Here is an 18,948-nt window from a genome sequence, read left to right on the forward strand (position 1 = left end):
GACTTATTAAAAGAAGAGTTCTTGCTGAAAGTGGGAAAACAGATATGCAAGTGTATGCTTCTGGTACTCTTCATTAGCTTTATTTCCAGGAAGCTTGGCTTAACACTGAAGAGCACATGAAATCATGATTATGTTTTGCAAGAGTGGGAAATCCCAGACTCTCAGTTTTCGCTTTAATGATCGTATAATGTAAAAAGTGAACATAAGTATGAGGAAAGTGCTTATCAATAAGCTGCTACTTAACTGTGTAGTCAGAATTTCTTTGTATTATAGTAACTCTAAGGAGTACAAATTGAGACTTTTTCCAGGAACTACAAACTTATGTCATTGCATGGAATGACAGAGGTAAAGCAACTTAGAAAATTATCTGTAGTGATTCCTTGAATTGAAAAACTCTTTCTCCTGCTTAGTGAATCCCTTTGCACATCTATTTCTGTGGGTGCTTTCACTGTTCATAAAAAACTGAAAATGAAGCTTTTTTATCTAATAGGTTATTTTTGAATCATTTTCTATCATCCATTTAGTTTTTAGTTTTGTTGGACACTGTTATGATTCAATATATTTTTTTTCTTTTACGATAGCTCAGATTTAATATACTTATTTTGTACTGTTAAGTTTGGGGTAAATGAACATTGATGCCTACGTACAGGTAAACACCAAGATGTACATGTACTTCCATAATCTTACAACCGTCATGGTCTCAGCACAGCTCAAATTAAAATAGGTTGATGCAGTCATTTTTTTAAGTAAACCTGATGGTTTTTCTTTGGTGGTTGTTTATACTACTTTAAAAAATATATCTTTTATTTGTATATAGCTCTGCTGGTAGTGAGACGTGAGATACAAAAGCCATGTCACTGCTGTGTGACCACAAGATATGACCACTATTCTGAAGAGCAGATTAGGAAAAGTCTTTGACCTTTCTTTTCTTTTCTTTTCTTTTCTTTTCTTTTTTCTTTTCTTTTCTTTTCTTTTCTTTTCTTTTCTTTTCTTTTCTTTTCTTTTCTTTTCTTTTCTTCTCTTCTCTTCTCTTCTCTTCTCTTCTCTTCTCTTTTCTTCTCTTTTCTTCTCTTTTCTTCTCTTTTCTTCTCTTTTCTTCTCTTTTCTTCTCTTTTCTTCTCTTCTCTTTTCTTCTCTTTTCTTCTCTTTTCTTCTCTCTTTTCTTTTCTCTTTTCTTTTCTTTTCTTTTCTTTTCTTTTCTTTTCTTTTCTTTTCTTTTCTTTTCTTTTCTTTTCTTTTTTTCCTTTCTTTTCTTTTCCTTTCTTTTCTTTTCCTTTCTTTTCCTTTCTTTTCCTTTCTTTTCCTTTCTTTTCTTTTCCCTCCTGATTGGAGAAGAGGGATATGCTGATCAGGGGATGAATTGATCTAGCAGTATTTGTAAAGTGGTATATACATTGAATTGGTAAGAAAGTAAGTATTTTCTCATGTAGTGTTGGTATATTTTCTGTGCAGTCCTCAATTTTGAAAAACCAACAAAGGAAAAAGCCCTGAGGAAATAGACATTTCCAAGAAAGCTTCTGGCTTATTCAGGGAGAGACAGTCCATATCCAGTTTCAAACTACTTATTATAAGTAGTCCCATCTCCTTCCAAACTGTCCCACTTTGAGTCACAGACACAGCAGGAGATGAGTTTTAATCTCCTTTTTCTTCCAGTGCTTGGATGATGCAGGAACTGCTAGTGACTCAGTACAGCAGCACAGTCTTCATCTTACGTAAAAGCTCCAGGCTGCATGAAAGCAGGAGCCTTACATAAACAGCTAGTATTTCAGGGTGAAAAAGTGTATCAAAGAAGCAAATCAAAAGGGACAGCAAGAAATATCAGTGCCCATTACAACAGGAGCTTCTTACAGAAACTCAGCTGTTGTCTCATGGAAAGTGGGATTTGCTTAGTTCCCAATTTCAAGGAGGTAGGTACCTCTCATTGCAAAACCAAGGACTGTGTCCTTTGCTGAACCACTGAGGTGATCTGTTTAGAATCCAGTGTTAGAAGCAAGGAACAAACAGCTCTTTGTTTTTGTATCTTTCTTATAGACATTCTCATAAATAAATATATAAATAAAAACTGTCCAGAATTAGTATAGACTAAGAAAGCTCTGTGGAGGTTGCTAGGCAGCTGAGGCCAAAGGAATAGAAAGCAGTCATGTCTTTGAAAAACAGAATCAGTGACTTATGGGTTATCTGGAATCACCATTTACTGTTGTCTTTAGTCATAAACGTGAGCCAGTGGAATTTATTTTTCTTTAGTAAATGAGCAGTGATTTTAAAAGATTTTAAATAAAAGGTCTGTTTTGTATTTCTTGCCTATTAGTGTTTACAAGCTATGAAATTATATGTATGATAATTATTTCTAATATTTATTTATTCATTGATTTAACTAGGGTATGTCCAATCTGTTCAGGCTGTAAGTTGAAAATAATTTTGCAGAGTAATTAATTTTTAAACTTTTGTCCCATTTTCATTTTTATCACTACTTGCATCTAAGACTCCAAATGAAGGAAGGTTCAAATGCTGGAAAGTATACCTCATCCTCAAAAGGTGTATTTGTTTTGCTACTGTTAATGACAGTGGAAAGATCTCATTTCTACCACCATATCCTTTATGTATGATGAACCTACACATTACAGAAATATAGCAGTATCAAACACACTCTTCACATTACTGTTAAGCTTGTAAAAATGCAGGAGCAGGCAAGGTTTTCATATGCAAGATTAGGTGATCACATTATTGACGATTTGCTGCCTTTGAAATCTCTGTGCTTGTATTTGTGTCTTTAAGTCTTCCCAAAATTAACTGCACCTTTAGTAGTCACGTTATACATACAAGTATGCTGAAGGAACAGCATATCTTGCAACTCTCCTACCTTCTTGGGTAGTGTAGTGACAGCTCTTCTATATCATGTTTTAGTCTACATTACTTATTCTCTCTCAATGTCGTCAAATGATCGTGTCTCTAGGAGATTTAATTGACGCATCATGGATTTTCAAAATTTGTTTCTTCCACAGGGTAGATGCTGTGGTGGAGTCCAGGCAGCTTTGTGGAAACGTCTCCAATGGGCTGGTAGGATGAGAAGGTCCAGGGGTAGTTTGGAAAACAAGGAGAAGCATCACCTCCCAAGACGGTAAACCTACTGAAAAGGTAATTCGTGCTAGGATACTTTTGCACAGTCTGCTGTTAAAGCTCATGGATATAGCACATGGCAGAAAACTAGTAGGGAATGGGAGCACACGCTTTTAACGCTGTCCAAGTGCTCATACTAAGTCTCCTGAAAATCTTTCTTAAAACCCTGGCTTTCAACTCCCTTCCTTGTGTGAGTGAGAAATTGAAGGCTCTATCTTACAGGGCTCTTCTTGCCTTCCCTTGGACCTGTTTGAGAACACACAAAATTTACAGCAACTTATCAAAAAATTCTTTATAGGACTTATGACAATGCCAGTATATCTGCCACAACTTTGAGTAATTAAATGTTGTTTCCTAGGGAGACTTAATAGCTTTATTTTTCACAGTACATAATTGTGTTTGGTTGGCTTATTTTGGTCTTATCTTAGAGGCTTAACTGTTGTGTTTATGAAGACTGTCTTTCTCCCCGAACCTTAACTATGGATGTTTTTATTGCTAACATTTCAAAGTCCAAGAGAATGAGCAAACTAAAGATCTGTTATCCCTCAGCATAACTGTAATGCTTCTTCCTTCATGTTAAGAGAGAGTTCAGCCAAGAAGTACCAGTCAGTGAACGTTACGTTTCTCAGCTGTCCCAAAAAGTTGAGCTATATTGTGTACACCGGAGCCCAGTTAACTCTCAGTATGTCCATGCTATGTATGTATTTACTGGTCCTCAGCTATAATTAAGTTTGCTGAACAAACAGATTTTGTGCACTCATCTTAAACCAATCATGTCCCATGATACTTTACAAAATACCTGACAAGCTGGCTGACTTCTTTCATTTATTAATGTCCCTTAATATATGCAGAGAGTAAGAATATTAACAATGGAAAATCACACCGGTAAAAAATGAAATGGGATTTTTGATGCAAAAGTTTTCATAAGGTTCTATTCCCATATCTCTTGAGACAACCAAAAAGCACAAAACATCATTTGATTAGGAAAGGTTTTTCCTTTGCTCAGGAGTATGGATGATTTTGCTGGTTGAGTACTAGGCTAGGCTTTCAAATGTCTCTGGGAAATACCTTCCTTTTTGTTGCTGGTGAACTCTGTCCAGCTCCTTGGCATCCATTAATTAAAACCATTCAGAGATTGCACTGCTTCAATTCACAAATTGCTTCCATGCTTCACCAGGCTTGGCAGCTGCCAGAAAACCAACCAATCTGCACTCACATAACTTACTTGGAGTTATTTATGTCTCTGTATAACCTATAGCTGTGGTAGAAAGTGAGAGTCGAAAGCCTTCTATAAGGAATAGAAAGTACTTTATTATCTGGGAGAAGTTATTAAAGTATGTGTGACAGAAGAAGTGGTTGATATAGGAAAGTGATAGGTCTTGCCTCCTGTATTTATATAAAAATCATAATTTTGATTTTGTAGTCTGCCTTTCAAAACTCTTCCACTCAAAGTTCTTGCTAATCAATTTAGTCTAAGTTATCCAGACTTAATTTGGTTTTCTATTGTGTAGAAGAAATGAGTTAATAGGGCTTTTTGTTTATAAGGGTCCAGTAGTCTTTATAAAATTGCATCAATTGGTTGCAAGTAATTTACTGTAAACAAAAGACAAGAATAGCTAGCTTGCTTATGGTTAGAACTAGTCTGAGATCCAATGGATCTGGCTTCAGTCCTAAACTGTGTTTCTGATGTTTTCTTGCTGCATTTTTTAACCAATAAAATGAGTAGAAATTTTGTAATGTACCTTTGTTGATGCTTCTGTGACCTCAATGCCATAGAGAGTGGTTTGGGTGCCAGACTTTACACTGGGAAGAAGTTACAACCCCTCAGGGTATATAGGGAAAGAAACTGATGCTAGATGAGATGACACTGAGATCTCTTCATTTGCAACGTACTAAGTAAAATTTGAACTTCTCCAACCCCTACACTTAATGAGAAACAGGGTGCTTAGTGGATTGATGTTTCAGTTTCTGATTCACTGCTTTAACTGTGTTTCATGGGAACTAGTGTTGTAAATGCCACTTTGACTCAAGAATGGGGAAGATAAGAATGTTTACATATAGCTTCATATCTTGATGTTAAAATGTAATTTTATTTTATTACCAATATTTTTGGTAAGAGGCTTTTGTCTTCATTTGAGTTGATATCGATCTGATATCAGTACTAAGTATATATTCTTGAATTCTGACCATATTTTGTTCCCGGTGGGAACTTCAAATGTTTCACATTGTTCCAGCACATGGAGCTCTTTACTTGCATTTCTTTTGCTGCTCAGCTTACTCCGGATGTGTTTGCATTTCACTTTTCTGTTTCTGTATGGTAAGTACTTATTTTTGGTCTATTTTAAGGTGAATGTTTCTAACTTTTTTTTTTTTTTTTTTTTTTTTTTTTCCTGTGGCAACTGGGGCTGGAACTAGATGATCTTTAAGGTCCTCTCTGACCCAAGCCATTCTATGAATTGCTGTGTTTCTGCAAAGGTGTCTATAGCAAAGTTGTAGTAGTCAATGTTTTTCTGTTTTTCTTCTTCCTTTCCTAAGTAACCAGCTAAGTAACCAGTTCTGTTTTATGTTTCATGGAAAAGTTCAAGCCTTTCAAATTAATTGAAAGGACATTCAGCTTCAGAATTAATAATGTCCTTATACACAATGAAAAATTGCATTTGAAAATGAGGTATGTTCCAGTGTTTGGAACAGCAGAAATGAGATATTCAAATCAAACCAGAAGTTCTTTTCACCTAGTAACAATTCATATAGACATATTTAGAAAAAAACTTGTTTTGAATGGCTATAGATACTGACCTGTGCAACAACAACTAGCTCTAACACAGCTGGCAATTGAGACTGCAATCACAAAGCAGGGATGTTTTCCATGCAAAACTATGTAGGCAGTGTCCATTGCTATCAGGCAAAGGGAACACTCAACTAAGTAATTATATATATATATTCTTTGTATCCATAAATGAAAACTCTGAAGGTGTTTTTTGTTTTTTGTTTTTTTTTTACCAAGAGACCTCCTCTTTGGAGTGATCTGAGAAATCAAGTATAAAGGAGACAAGTTACCAAGCAGCCCTCAATGGTGTTACTCAATGCTATACACATTGTATTCCACAGCTGAGAACACCGTATTTAATGAATTTTGTATGTTTTGTGGGAAAACTGATGCCTTCTTTTTGTTTAAACTCACTGTGTGAAATTCCTCCTTCATTAAAAACTGGTAGAAAAGCTCACCCCTTCAGTGTGTCAGGATGCAAGGGATTCAGTGTCCCAATTTACTTCTTTCTTTTCTCCCTCTCTAGCATTGTTGTTTTTGTTCATCTATCACTTTTGTTTTGTATTGTTATTTCTCCATTATTATTTAATTTTTTACCTATTGTGGCTACTTATCCCAATTTCCTCAAGTTCTGTTATGACATGGGGCAGGAAACTAGTTGTTTGGTACTGAAGGAGAGCAGTATAGAGCATTTATTCTTTCTGAGACTGAATGTTTTAGGTACCTTCCTCGGAATATTCTAGTTCCTGTCCTGTTTCAGGCTCCTGTCCTGCAATTTTTAACACCTGCTTTAGTGGAAGTTTTGCTTTGGTTACAGTAGAATGAAACTGGTGGTAGAAAAATTGATCCAAATAAAGAATACTCAGTGAAATTCCTTAATTCCCTTGACCTCTTGGGAACTTGCAAAAGATTAGCCATTTGTTTAACAACATATAATTGATTAAAAAAAAATAGCTCCAAACTACTTTAAATGTCTTGTGACAAAAGAAGCTATGTAAAAGGAGGAGAAAGGGGAAGAAAAGGATTTATTCTCAGATGCAGCAGGCAAAGCACTTTTTATTTCTTTGCCATTTGTCTGTATGTAGGAGGTGAGGTTTCTGTAAGAAACCGTCAGACGCACACCAGCTTTTATTTATATGCGATGTCTGGAATAACGTTTATTATGAAGGTATTGATAGCTGTAACAAGAATTGAATATTACCAAATGAACTGCCTGCATTAAGCAATATGATTATTAAAAGAGCAAACTGAAACCAATTTATGAAACCAACAAGGTGTCTGACTGCAGCTAGAACTCCCTAGGGCATTTAAAGCTGTATCAAAGTAGCTGGAGAAGACAGTTATTCTTGTGGAGCTGCATGAAGGGGACATGATTCTATAAAACATGACTTTATAGCCGTTGAGCAAAAACACACTGAAAGACATTTTGCATGAGGGATGTGAATGAAACCTAGTTGTAAGCATAGATTGAAACAACATTTTGATTAGAATAACATTTTATGTTTTGTTTCTTTGTTTGCTTTGTTTTGGCTTGCAATGATCTGCTTGCTTGCACTGTGCAAAACTTTAATCTCAAGTTTTGCTAGGTATAGCTTTCTTTTTTATTTTTAAACTGGTCTTGTATTGGGGATAAAAATGAATCGAGTGAAACAGGACTGCCTACACTGCTGTGGGTAAAAATTCAAAAGATTATGTATGCAGGTAAATTAAAGGGAGCTGTACCTTGAGACACAGGTGCTGGGAATGCTTCCTACTGCTCCATAAGCATCAGTATGGAGACGGTGGCTGCCAAATAGCAGCCTTTGGGAAGGAATTTCCTCTGGCAGAACTGTCCTGTGTTCTTCCTCCTTAGGAGCAGATGGCAAAGAGGCAGCCGACATCACCAGGCAGATATGCTTTGTCTTTTGGGGCTGAAGATTATTTTAATCCAGTAAATTGTTGTTCTTTTCAGCCATACAGATATTTGAACTAAATTAAGTAAAATAAAATTTATTTTGGGGGTAATCCCTGCATTTTTTTCTGTAAAGCAAGTGAGCTGTACAGATAAAACTGATTTTATATGGCATAAAATATAGTAGCTAACATAGGTGAACTAAAGCTAAATTGAGAATATATTTCTAATATATTAAAGCATTGCTTTATATTGGACGGATAGACTATTATATACAATCTTATTATTATTTTCAGTAGTTTTCTAACATTGGCATATTATGGCACTGTGATACCTTACGAAAAGAGCTATATAAGCAAAGAGCAAAAGGGTGTTCTATGACATTGAGATGTATGCCAAAATGAGGGACGCAATGTCTTTATTTAATCCCCTTGATTTATATCTGTTTTTTTGTGTGTGTGTGCTGATTACAAGAGTATTTGACTGCTTCACAGTCATTAATTCCTTCAGATGCATAAAGAAACAAGAGGTGCCTCTCTCTGAACACGGTGAGCCTCTCATCAATACTTAAAAATACAGTACGTCATAGTGAAAATGGTAGCACGCTGCCTAGTATATTAAATAACCAAGCAGCACAAAAGTGCTCAACTTCTCTGAACACTGCACTCAGAAATGGGTTTCTTTAGCAAAACTTCATGTTTAGAAGCAGTATATTCTACAAGTGAGTAGGTTTTCTTTTTTTTTAACCTTTGCAACTCCTGTTGTTTGATCATTATTCCAGTTTTACAAATAAAGAAGGTAAGACACAAACGTGAAGGATTAAGAAAGTTAGGGTTTAGGACTCTTTCCTATTGTCTTTGAAATCTGAGCCTTTTTCCACTTAGACCATTTAAATTCATTATCACATGTCTTTACAGCTCTTTGAGAATCCAAGATACCACAACTAGAAGTTATGATAACTTGTCTAAACAGAAAAGGCTGCTTAAGTCACAGAAGTAGAATAAAGAGAGAGAGTGATGATCTACTGTTCATTCCCGTGCACTTTTTTAAAGATAAAGTAGCACTTTTCATAGAAAGGGGTTAATGGCTAAGGTAGACAAAATTGCCCAGTTGCACAAGTGGCCCTGTTTAGTTTTGTGAGGAATACTAAAGTTTCGGCATCACACAATCTGCATGTTAGGAGCACTAAGCATAAGATCTTCTTATTTCTCATGTCCTTGGCTCATCTAAATATACACAAAGCATTGCAACTAGTGGCTAGGTTTCACAGTAATGGGTAATATCAGTAATATCCACTAGTGACTGATCTGAGAGCTACTGTAATCCATTCCTTTACTGCAGCAAAAAGTTAAATTTAAAATGACCAACATGAAAAATCAGTGTTCTTTTAGTAGAAGAAGTCATTTAAGTCTGAATTGGTGGCCATTTAATAATGGAATTTCCATCTGTCATGATCCAAAAAGAAAATAAAAGTGAAAAATGGGGCTCATAAACAAAATTGGGTTTATCAGTGTTAGCAATAACAAATCGAATTCAAGCTGTATATAAACTTTATGCATCCTACATGGTCACAGAAGGAAATCAATGGTTATTCACTTGCTTAAACAAAAATTCTAATTAACAAAATGAACAAAAAAATCTAGAAAGTGCATGCTGGGTTTAGCAATTTGTGTCAAAGCAATGACACCAGTGCTGTACCTGGCATACTCTCCTATGTCAGTCAGGCTCTGCTAGCTGAACCTCTTGATTATTAATCCAAGATCAAATGATAGCTTGCACCTTTCCTGAACTCCATGTTTCGGAAATTTTTCTTCCTTGCTATTTTTTTTTCTTAAATATTCCCAGAATTCTTTTATTCTAATTCTGTTTCAGACAGAATGCCACCAGAAATATTTTTCTAGTGACCTTTCCACTGTCCCAATTAACAGGCTGATGAGATTCAAGTAACAACTGAAGATCACTAAGAAAATCTGAATAAACCAGAAGTACAGCAGCTTGCAATAGATACATTTTTTCTCTTTTTATTTTTTATTTCAGTTTGATTAAAATCACAATGTGAGAAATGCTTTAGAAGGTGAAGAGTGAAATCTGATTTTCATGGGATTTAATCTGATGTGAGGGAAATGTAAACATAATCTTCTATTACATGTGTTTTACTTGAACTTGCTGGCATGCATTTTCAATTCTGGTTTACAGAATGGGTTTTTTTAGTTTCATTGATTTATGGATGATGAAGAAGGAATATTAGACATTATTTATCTCACTTGCCAAATTTTCAGATTTTCCTGAGCCATGTGTGAACAAGCAATTTCCTATTGGACAGTCTAATGTAGAATTTGGTGAAAATTCCAGGATGAAAACTGTAAGCTGTGCCATCCTGTGAATGAAATAACAGAAAGTATTCCGTCATGCTTAGAAGTGACTTCCTGAAAAGAAATATAGTAATCTACACTATTCTATACTATAAAAGAAATACAGTATTCTCTATGTTCTCTTAGGGGTATCACTTATTCATTCCTCTATTTTCAAGTTAGGCACTTAAAAAAGTGTTTACACAAGTGGTTACAAATAAGGAACATTTGAAAACTTAACTATGGATCACATAGATCAGAGAATTATATTGCCATCTTCATAATCCCCCATTTTTAGTCCCAGAAGCAAATTTCAGTGTGGGGTTGTTGTTTTTTCCCAGTTATTTGTTATTCCTTATCTCAGGAGTCAACATAGAACAAAAAAGAGAAATAGGGAAGGAGTAAAGACTTTCAGAAAACAAAAGACTTCTACAAATAGGGCCTGATTTGAAACCTCTTAATCCTGATAGAAAGGCAGTTTCTCATTTTCAACAGGATGGGGTTGAAACTTTGACTTAATAATAAGGTGCTAGTCTATTTAGATACATAAAAATGTATGTGCTTGATTATTTTCTTAATAGCTTGGACAGAAACTTGTTAGTGTTGATACAATTTTAAGTATGTGTGTTGATGTTTACTCATTATTACAGATAAAATATAAAATTTATGAGTGCTGGCAACAACTGAAATGAAGGAAGGAGGAGTGAGAGGAAGGAATGAGAGGAAGGACTGACTTAGAATTCAGAAGAAGAGCTATTTGTTGGCTATAACAGTTATGTATATTTGAAACACACACACACACACAAAGTTAAATTCCTTCTATTCACGGTGAGGTTATAGAGCCATTGATGTATGTATGCCGACTGTCATACCAGGAATGCCATGGTTATTTCTAGTCCCCTGCAGAAGAAAAGGACAAATCCACTCTCATACATTACATTCTCTACTTAAAGAGGCTGCAGATTCCCTGGTCGTGCTATGAATTTAGTGCACACAAGAAATGATAATGAGGATAAGTAAACAACTGTGCTGACCCTTGTATGTACTGGTTATAATAAAACTTAAAATGAATCTGAACTTGTGACGACTGTAAAACTTATCAATAGGTTAAATAATTTGGAACTGTTTGGCTTTAGGATTTTAACCTCCTATGACAACTGTAATAAAAGTGTTCATGCACATGCCATTAACACCTCTGCTTTCTGCTTTCTTCATTTTCTTAGAAAAAATGAAGTAGAAATTTGCAACTTCTTCCCTCCTCAGAAACAGTTTAGTTCCTACATAAGGATTGCTGTGGTAGAAAACCATTTCCAGTAAAATGTAAATTTGGGAGGGATAGAATGATAAACTGTTTACATCCACATAAATATTATGTCACTATCTTCAAGTGTGTGATCATGTCTTAGTCATTCCTTCCTATATATCTGCCATCCACTGAGACCTCATTCATTGCACAGGACTACTTAAAAAAGTAACTGTAGAGAAAGAAAATCTGGGAAATTTTTAAATGCTTGTCTTTGCAGCTGAGAACTTTTTTTTTTTTTTTTTTTTTTTTTTTTTCCCCGAGAGAGAGAGAGTGTAATGTGTTTCAGGTGTAGTACATACACACTTATTTCCTGCTGTTATTAGGAAGTTCAAACTCTGTCAGTCAGTGCCCAGAACTTACAGTAAAAACAGCTGGAGGTCTGTACATGGAGGAGAAGTGGAATGTTGAGTTGAGCTCAGCAGTGTGTCTGAGAAAGGAAGGTGCTTCCCTAGACCTTTGCTTCCTCTGGCTTTAGGTAGTATAAAGAGGAAAATTGTTAAGAGCTAAATACTCCAGATGCCCTGACTTTGTGCTGTCATTTGCTTATTTTATACTCCTTGAATTTCCCTCCAAAAGAAATGAGTATTTACAATAGGATTTTTTATTATTATTAACTTATTATTTATATAATTTAACAGGAGAATTGATAGAATTGATTAACCTTCCAATTTTTTCCTACCTCAACTCTGCAGAGATATTTTTCATCTCCTTTGATCTACTCTTACTCTCCTCCTTCTGCATTTAATCAATGCTTCTGTATTGACTTGGTCTTGCAGTTCTGCCTTGCAAGCTTCTATAGTCTCATCATATTTCATGCTTATAAAGACCTCATGGAAAACACTGAAAAACATTCTTCTTGGAAACAATTCTGCCAACATTTCGTTGATTTCATTTGCATCTAATTATGTGTTGGGTTTTTTTGTTTGTTTGTTGTGTTGCTGACTCACCGTGTCCTCTGCCCTAGATAGGTACCATGGTTAACTGACACATTGTCATTCTGTCTTCCAGATCAGTGTTCTAGTTAGTAATGAGTCCTTCTCCTTATGTCACCTAGCTCTATTCCTGCTCTGTCCTGAGGCAGTTATTCAGTAGCTCATTGTGCTTACGTTGATTCTGTCCCCATTGCTTGTCCATACCACTGTTTATGGGGTTGCATGATGAAGAAGATAGATTAAAAATAATGTTTTAAAAATAATCCCCCTTTATAGGGAGGCTTGCTTTTGATATGAATGTTATAACCTGGCTCCCCGGTGGTCTGTTGAGTGAGTGGAATTATATCAGCACAACCAAATGGGTGTTCAGAGGATGGAAACAGTAGCTGGGGACACAGGAGGCAGGAGCTTCCTGAGAAAGGCACTGTTGCCAAGAGAGAAGTCTGTGGAACGATGGTCTATTTGCCTTGTCATTTCTCCTCACATCTTTTGCTTTAATTATTACATTTAGCCAACTTTCTGAAAGTTAAGGGCCCTTTCAGCTCATCTATTTTTGAGTGATCTCCACCAGTCAGTAGTAACCAGTTTCTCCAGGACAGGAAAGCAGAAAACAACTGTGCTTATTGATGTCCTCATTTTGAAGAACCTGAACTATTTCCATCAATTAAGGATGATTTGAAGCTTTCTAGGAAGTGTAAAAAATGGAGTAAGTAATAATAATCCCTCTTAATTCCCAGCTCTGCAGGACTGAGCTGTTGCTCACTGACAGGTTTCTTTTTAAACTTTTGGATGACCTCCAAGAGATTTATGGCCCACAGTTAGAGAAAACATTACTTATCCAGTGCCCTTCCTGGTCTCAGATGCCACCTTTCTCTGAAGAAAACGTGTCATACACTTTTCTTTTCTCTTTTGGAACACCATCAGTCTTAGGAGAAATGCAACATGCATTATTTTTTTTACTAGGAGATTTATGTGTGGAACATGAAGCTCGTCAAAAAGTTCAGGTTAACTAGGCACAAGAAAACATTGGATGTCTGTGATGTAAGATCCAATTGGACGCAGCCTTGGGGCAAAGAGATGACATAAAGATGGCACTTTCTTACCTAGGTTTTGATCCAAGTTGATCTTTGCAGTCTATTTTACTGACAAAGATGCACATTTTATAAAATCATGCCAAAACAGTGTTTTTATAGGAGGAGCTGGTTCCTGTTCCACTATAAGCATTATGGCTTGTCGGGGATTTTATTTTTGGTGGGGATCATGTAAGATGCAGAAAGCAAGTTGTTAAGCTGGCTTTCCAGTGTAGAGTTTGTGATCCTCCTATTTCCCCATCAGCTCTGGACAAACAAGACTGCAATTTCTCCTCTTGTCAATCTTTCTTTTTTTTTTTTTAATCTTTTTTTTTCCTATACTGGCCAGCAGCAGGAGAAGGTTTCCTTTCTTTCTTTTTCTTTGCACTCATGTATGGACAGATAAATTTTCGATCTTTATTCTAATTATTCTGCATTTTATCAAAAAAAAATCCAAGTGGTCCTTATTTTAAGGCTCGTGATTACTTTTAATACTTTTCTAATCTACCTCAGTGTAGCTGAAAATTATGAGTAATGACCATTAGATCCAGTTTTTGTCACTAACACAGCACATCTGCTGCTGTAGAGGCGTTTTCCCTTTTCTCTTTCTCCTTTGCTGGTGCCATGCTTTTGGCTGTTTAATGGTTACTTTGCTGTTGAACTCCACAGGGGAACATATCTCCAAACATTTCTCTAACCTCATGCAGAGAAATCTAAGACCTCTTCTTCCTATGTTCCCAGCAGGAGCTTCCTGCTTGCTTTTTATGTTTCAGCTACTACACACGCATACTTAGGTTTGACTTCTTTGGTAATAGCTAACCCAATGAGCTATCACAGAGAGCAGCTAATGGCAATGCAACCTCATCCCCTTTCCCTATATAATTTTTCTTATCTACCTGTGAAGTCTTTCTTTACTGTGTGATTAATTTTGCTAATCTCAGGCTTTTAAAATAATCATTAATTATTACATTTAGCTATTACTCCGAGTGTTTAAGAGATCTGCATGGCCTTGTGCTGTCAATATGTTTTTGCATCAGCATATATAAATATTCCACTGTAAGATATTGCTGGGTAAACAACCACTAAAGATTTACATCATACAGAGGTTGAGTACTAATATAGTACTATTGTCCTGGGGAATAACTGTTCCATCTCATTAAACACTGTCTTGTTTCCTGAGACATCACATATTTGGGGAACAGTGGGTCTAACCAACTGAGGGATATAGACCTAAAATGCATGCTTAAATTCTTTCTCAGCATCTCTCTGGAGCTGATCCCAAACTGTCTCCATCTCAAATGTTCTTGTTGTTATTGCATATCACAATAAATTATTCCCATTGGAAATTCTAAGCTGCTTCCAATGCTGCTAGACATCCTTCAATATCAGAGTGTGGTCTTGGAATGAGGAAATAAAATGAGGTATACTCACTGATTTTTTTCCAGGTTTGCAGAAAGGAAGAATTTGATACTTACATGATATGACTATGATTTAATATAAGCCATTAAATGACTGGTTAAGTCATTCAGTATTGCCATCACCTTTCTAGAGAATATGAGGAGGGATTTTTCTTCTCTTAAATTTACTTCCTGATTTCTTTTATGTCAGTGTGTAATATGTTCAAATAACAAATATAATATCTTGTATATATTGTGTCATATAATAAGTTCAAATATCAAATGAATTTGACAGTGAAATTTTGTAATTACAATCCATATGATGTGTTCAGATAAAACTTTGAAGGAACAGGAAAAAACCTCAAGAAATCAGACAGAAAGATGAAACTCTACACCAAAGTCAATTCCTCTAAGACAGCGTACCACTTTGACACATTCTTCACCTCTGTAGCCAGATGATGTGCCGTTTGGAGAATACTTGATGTGATAGGACATGAGGAGACAATGAGGCTTTCCAGGGAAGTGGTGGAGTTCCCATCCCTGGTGGTATTTAAGCGACATGGATGTGGCACTTAGGGACAAGTGATGGGACTTGGGTAGGTCAGGTTGACAGTTTGACCTTGAAGGCTTTTTCCAAACTAAATGATTCTATGATTCCATGAAATAATTAACTTTTATAAGCTCCAGAACACTCACAGAAGTGTTGTTGTACCAGCCTGAGTAATATGAAATCTGAAACTGTGAGGGTCTAAGTATTCTTAATGTGTTTCAAGTTACGAGGCTTTTGGGAGATCAGTGCTTTCTAAAATTCAGACTTGTATCTTAGTGCTGCATTCTATATTTTTTTCTGTCTGGAGGCTCAGATATTTGGCATAATGTATATGTAAGAGGAAAAATGGCTGCATTTTGAAGTCAAGATCGTAGAAAATGATTTTGAAATAAACTTACCATATTCATTTCATTCATACTTGTCACAGTGCATATTACACTCTGTGCTCATAAAGCAGGTGCTGCACTTACCTGATAAGTTAATCAGTAGTGCCGTTTTATTCATAACTCATATGCAAAGACGTGTCCGTGAGGAAGCTACAGCCTCTAAGGCAAATGATGAGAAAGTAAGAGAGAATACTAAAAGTACTGTTCGTTACCTTTCTTTCTTTTGGGTGAAAGAAAAAAACAACAACAACAACACTACTGTTGTGACTACTGGATTTGGTATTGGTTGCTTAATGGTAGACTGTTTTAAAGTATATCTTCAGAAAATGTAAGGTTCTGAGGAGGAAGCATGAAGATAGTGACCAGAGTTATATGACAGTTCTTGAGAGCAGCAAGTAATCAAAGGTCACAAAGATCCAGAACTGAACAGAATGAGAAAGACTGCAAGTATAAGTAAACAAGATAAGAATCTGTACTGTTTCTTAAAGAGCTCTGTGATAATCTAGGTTTAGACTTTTGGAATTTTAACATTATTTTTGCTTGCCTAAGTGATATACGCAGTGTGGAAGATGCAGTTAAATTGCTGCAAGTGCAGCTACAACAAAAATATATGCTGTAGATGCATATTTAAAATGACAGTGGTGCATACAAGAGACCCGTCAACTTGTGAAAATTGGAACTCTATTGCTTCTTGCTTGATATTCAGGGAACTGTGTTAAAGAGAAACAGGGCTAATCCTAATGAAACATGACCTCTCCACTGTGCCAAACTACTGTAAACTGAATCCGACTGGCTGCTGCACTGGTGACATTTTGTAATTCAATTTAATGGATTCCAGCACTTGCCCAAGCAGCTGTCAAAATCTCCCCTTTATTGCCCCCTGTGTCATCTTTTCATCTGCTTGCTTTGCATTTCAATTATCACCTCATTCTTATTTTGCTTCTCCTGATCATGTGGGTATCTAGCAAATGTCTACAATCAAAATAATCTCAATATTGCATGTAATTTCCCTTTATGATTCTATGCCACCTCCAGTTCACATTACGTTCTTGTTTCAGTTAATAACTAAATCACATTTAACAGATATAACATGTTATTTACTTTCCATTTTTTCCAGGCTCGATCTTCTCATTGCCTCTTGCTAACTTTTGATTCTTTACTACACTTTCATGTGATGGTCAAGATCCCTTCTCTTTTTTACCTGCTGTATTCTTCACAAAATTAATGTTGAAGTTTCTCCTCTTAGTTTCCAAGGGAACTAAGATGCCTGAGTTTTTCTTGTACCTCAGTTCTATATTATACACTCCTGGGGTATGTCACTCAAGCTGTCCATGCTTACATTTGATGGTCTTTAAAATGAATACCACAATACTTAATTCACTGGATTATTGTGGTCTAATTAATGAATCCTTTGGAAAAAAAATCCTTTGCATTACTCATTTGGAATGGCATGTAATAGTCATAACAATAAATTTATTTAATTTCCTGGATTTAAGCCCAAAGTCCTAAGGGTTGGGGACTTTTTTTTGTTAGTTTCATTCTCCCCACACATGGTGCTTCATTTTGTGGGTCATACCTGTGCTATTTCACATCTCAGTTCTACCACTATATAATGATTGCTTATTGTGCATACATGTATCAGAGAGGACTTTAAAGATATTTATATTCTATATGAATGACTGAAATTCTTAATTACAAAATAAGCCACTTGAAAACTGTAGATCATTTTCTTTTTTTTACCTTGTCTGCAGTTTGCAGCAAGCAATGAAAATATGCTGTTTACAGTTGAGACATGTTTCCTGGAGTGAGAGTCTTAAACAGGACAACTGTGTGGAGGATTGTTTATTAATACTTTCTGATACTATGAAGTAATTTGACAAGGGTACCTAAATCCCAACTTGCTTTTTCACCATATGTTAATGTTTCTTATGGGGGGGAGGGGGTGAATGGGATACAATACAAGTGCTTGGTGTGTGCTATAATCTCTGAAACACAGCTAAGTCTAGGGAAACCTTTTAAGAGTGCACAGTGCAAAATTGCGAAAGTACTGAAGAACATTTGTAATTGTAATTGGAGTTTTAGACTGATGGAATCTGAATTTCACCAGGTTCCTGAAATTTAAGGTATCATTCTTATTCTGACGAATGTTATGGTTTACTTAAATATCATAAGTGCAGAATAATTAGTTAATCAATTTATTTCCTATACTAAAATCTACTCCACTTTTGTATGGAAAGAGTCTATCCTCACGGTGTAAATAAATCTCATATGTAAGTAACGAATATGGTTGCATTAAGTGCTTGTAAGACCAAGACCCAGGAATGGCATCCTCCTTGTGTTATAACAAAATACACCATTTTATTTATAGCTTATTTATGCTTTTAGCTTGCCATAATTTCAAATGCTTCCATTACCAAAATCACGAGAATGAAGAAGTAGGACAATTTAACAGCTAAAGTGGCTTTTCAGAAAATTACACAAGTTATTGGCATCATTCACAATTTGCCTGGCACCATTATATTTAATGTAAGATGACTAACTTCATTAAGGCTGAAATATTAGCTGGTAGGAGGGCCAGCCAACTGGGGCTATAGTTCTCTACCCAAATGTTGCTTAATCATTTCTATTAACATGCAATGCAAGAAAGGATTGCTCCAGAATTAAGGAAGAACATGTACTTATCTATACAAATATAGACAGCACCGATTGCTCTGAGTTTGTGAAACTAAAAGAACAGAAGAGGCAGGAGGTTTGTAATATGTCTGAGAACAACATTAGAATTATTTGAGTTTGGGGAATAAAACGGGGAAAATATTAATAGACTGTCAGGGAATAACACTTGTAATACTATAGTAAGAATTACTCTGCATATCTTTCATGTTCCTTTACAAATATTGGAAACACAGCATTTGCAAACTTTAATTAAATCATCACTACTCCACCAAGAGTTAACATTTTTAACCCTGTTTTAATGAAAAGCTGTGTAGTACAAAGTTATATAAAATGTTCTATGCATTTTATTAGAATTAGAAACTGCTTCCTAATCTTCTGCGAAAATTACCTATGTTGAAAATGGAAAAGATATATAAATACATCCTTTTTTTGTAATTTATATTTAACTTACAGTACTTCAGGCATTTAAATACTTATGTAATCACATTAATCACTAATATAAATGATT

General features: G+C 35.6%; 1 protein-coding gene across 4 annotated transcripts in view; it reads left to right on the forward strand.

Moving 5' to 3' along the window:
- The window catches only part of LRRC4C (leucine rich repeat containing 4C), a 375,271-nt gene that overhangs the window by 318,865 nt on the left and 37,458 nt on the right, over positions 1–18,948 (forward strand). For all 4 annotated transcript variants that reach the window (XM_050711144.1, XM_035552221.2, XM_035552224.2 and 1 more), the window contains one exon: positions 3,003–3,135. The gene's annotated coding sequence lies outside the window, so the exon portion shown is untranslated. The remainder of the gene's footprint in view (positions 1–3,002; positions 3,136–18,948) is intronic.

This window comes from Cygnus atratus, chromosome 5 (assembly GCF_013377495.2).
Source record: "Cygnus atratus isolate AKBS03 ecotype Queensland, Australia chromosome 5, CAtr_DNAZoo_HiC_assembly, whole genome shotgun sequence".
In the NCBI taxonomy this organism is placed as follows: domain Eukaryota; kingdom Metazoa; phylum Chordata; class Aves; order Anseriformes; family Anatidae; genus Cygnus; species Cygnus atratus.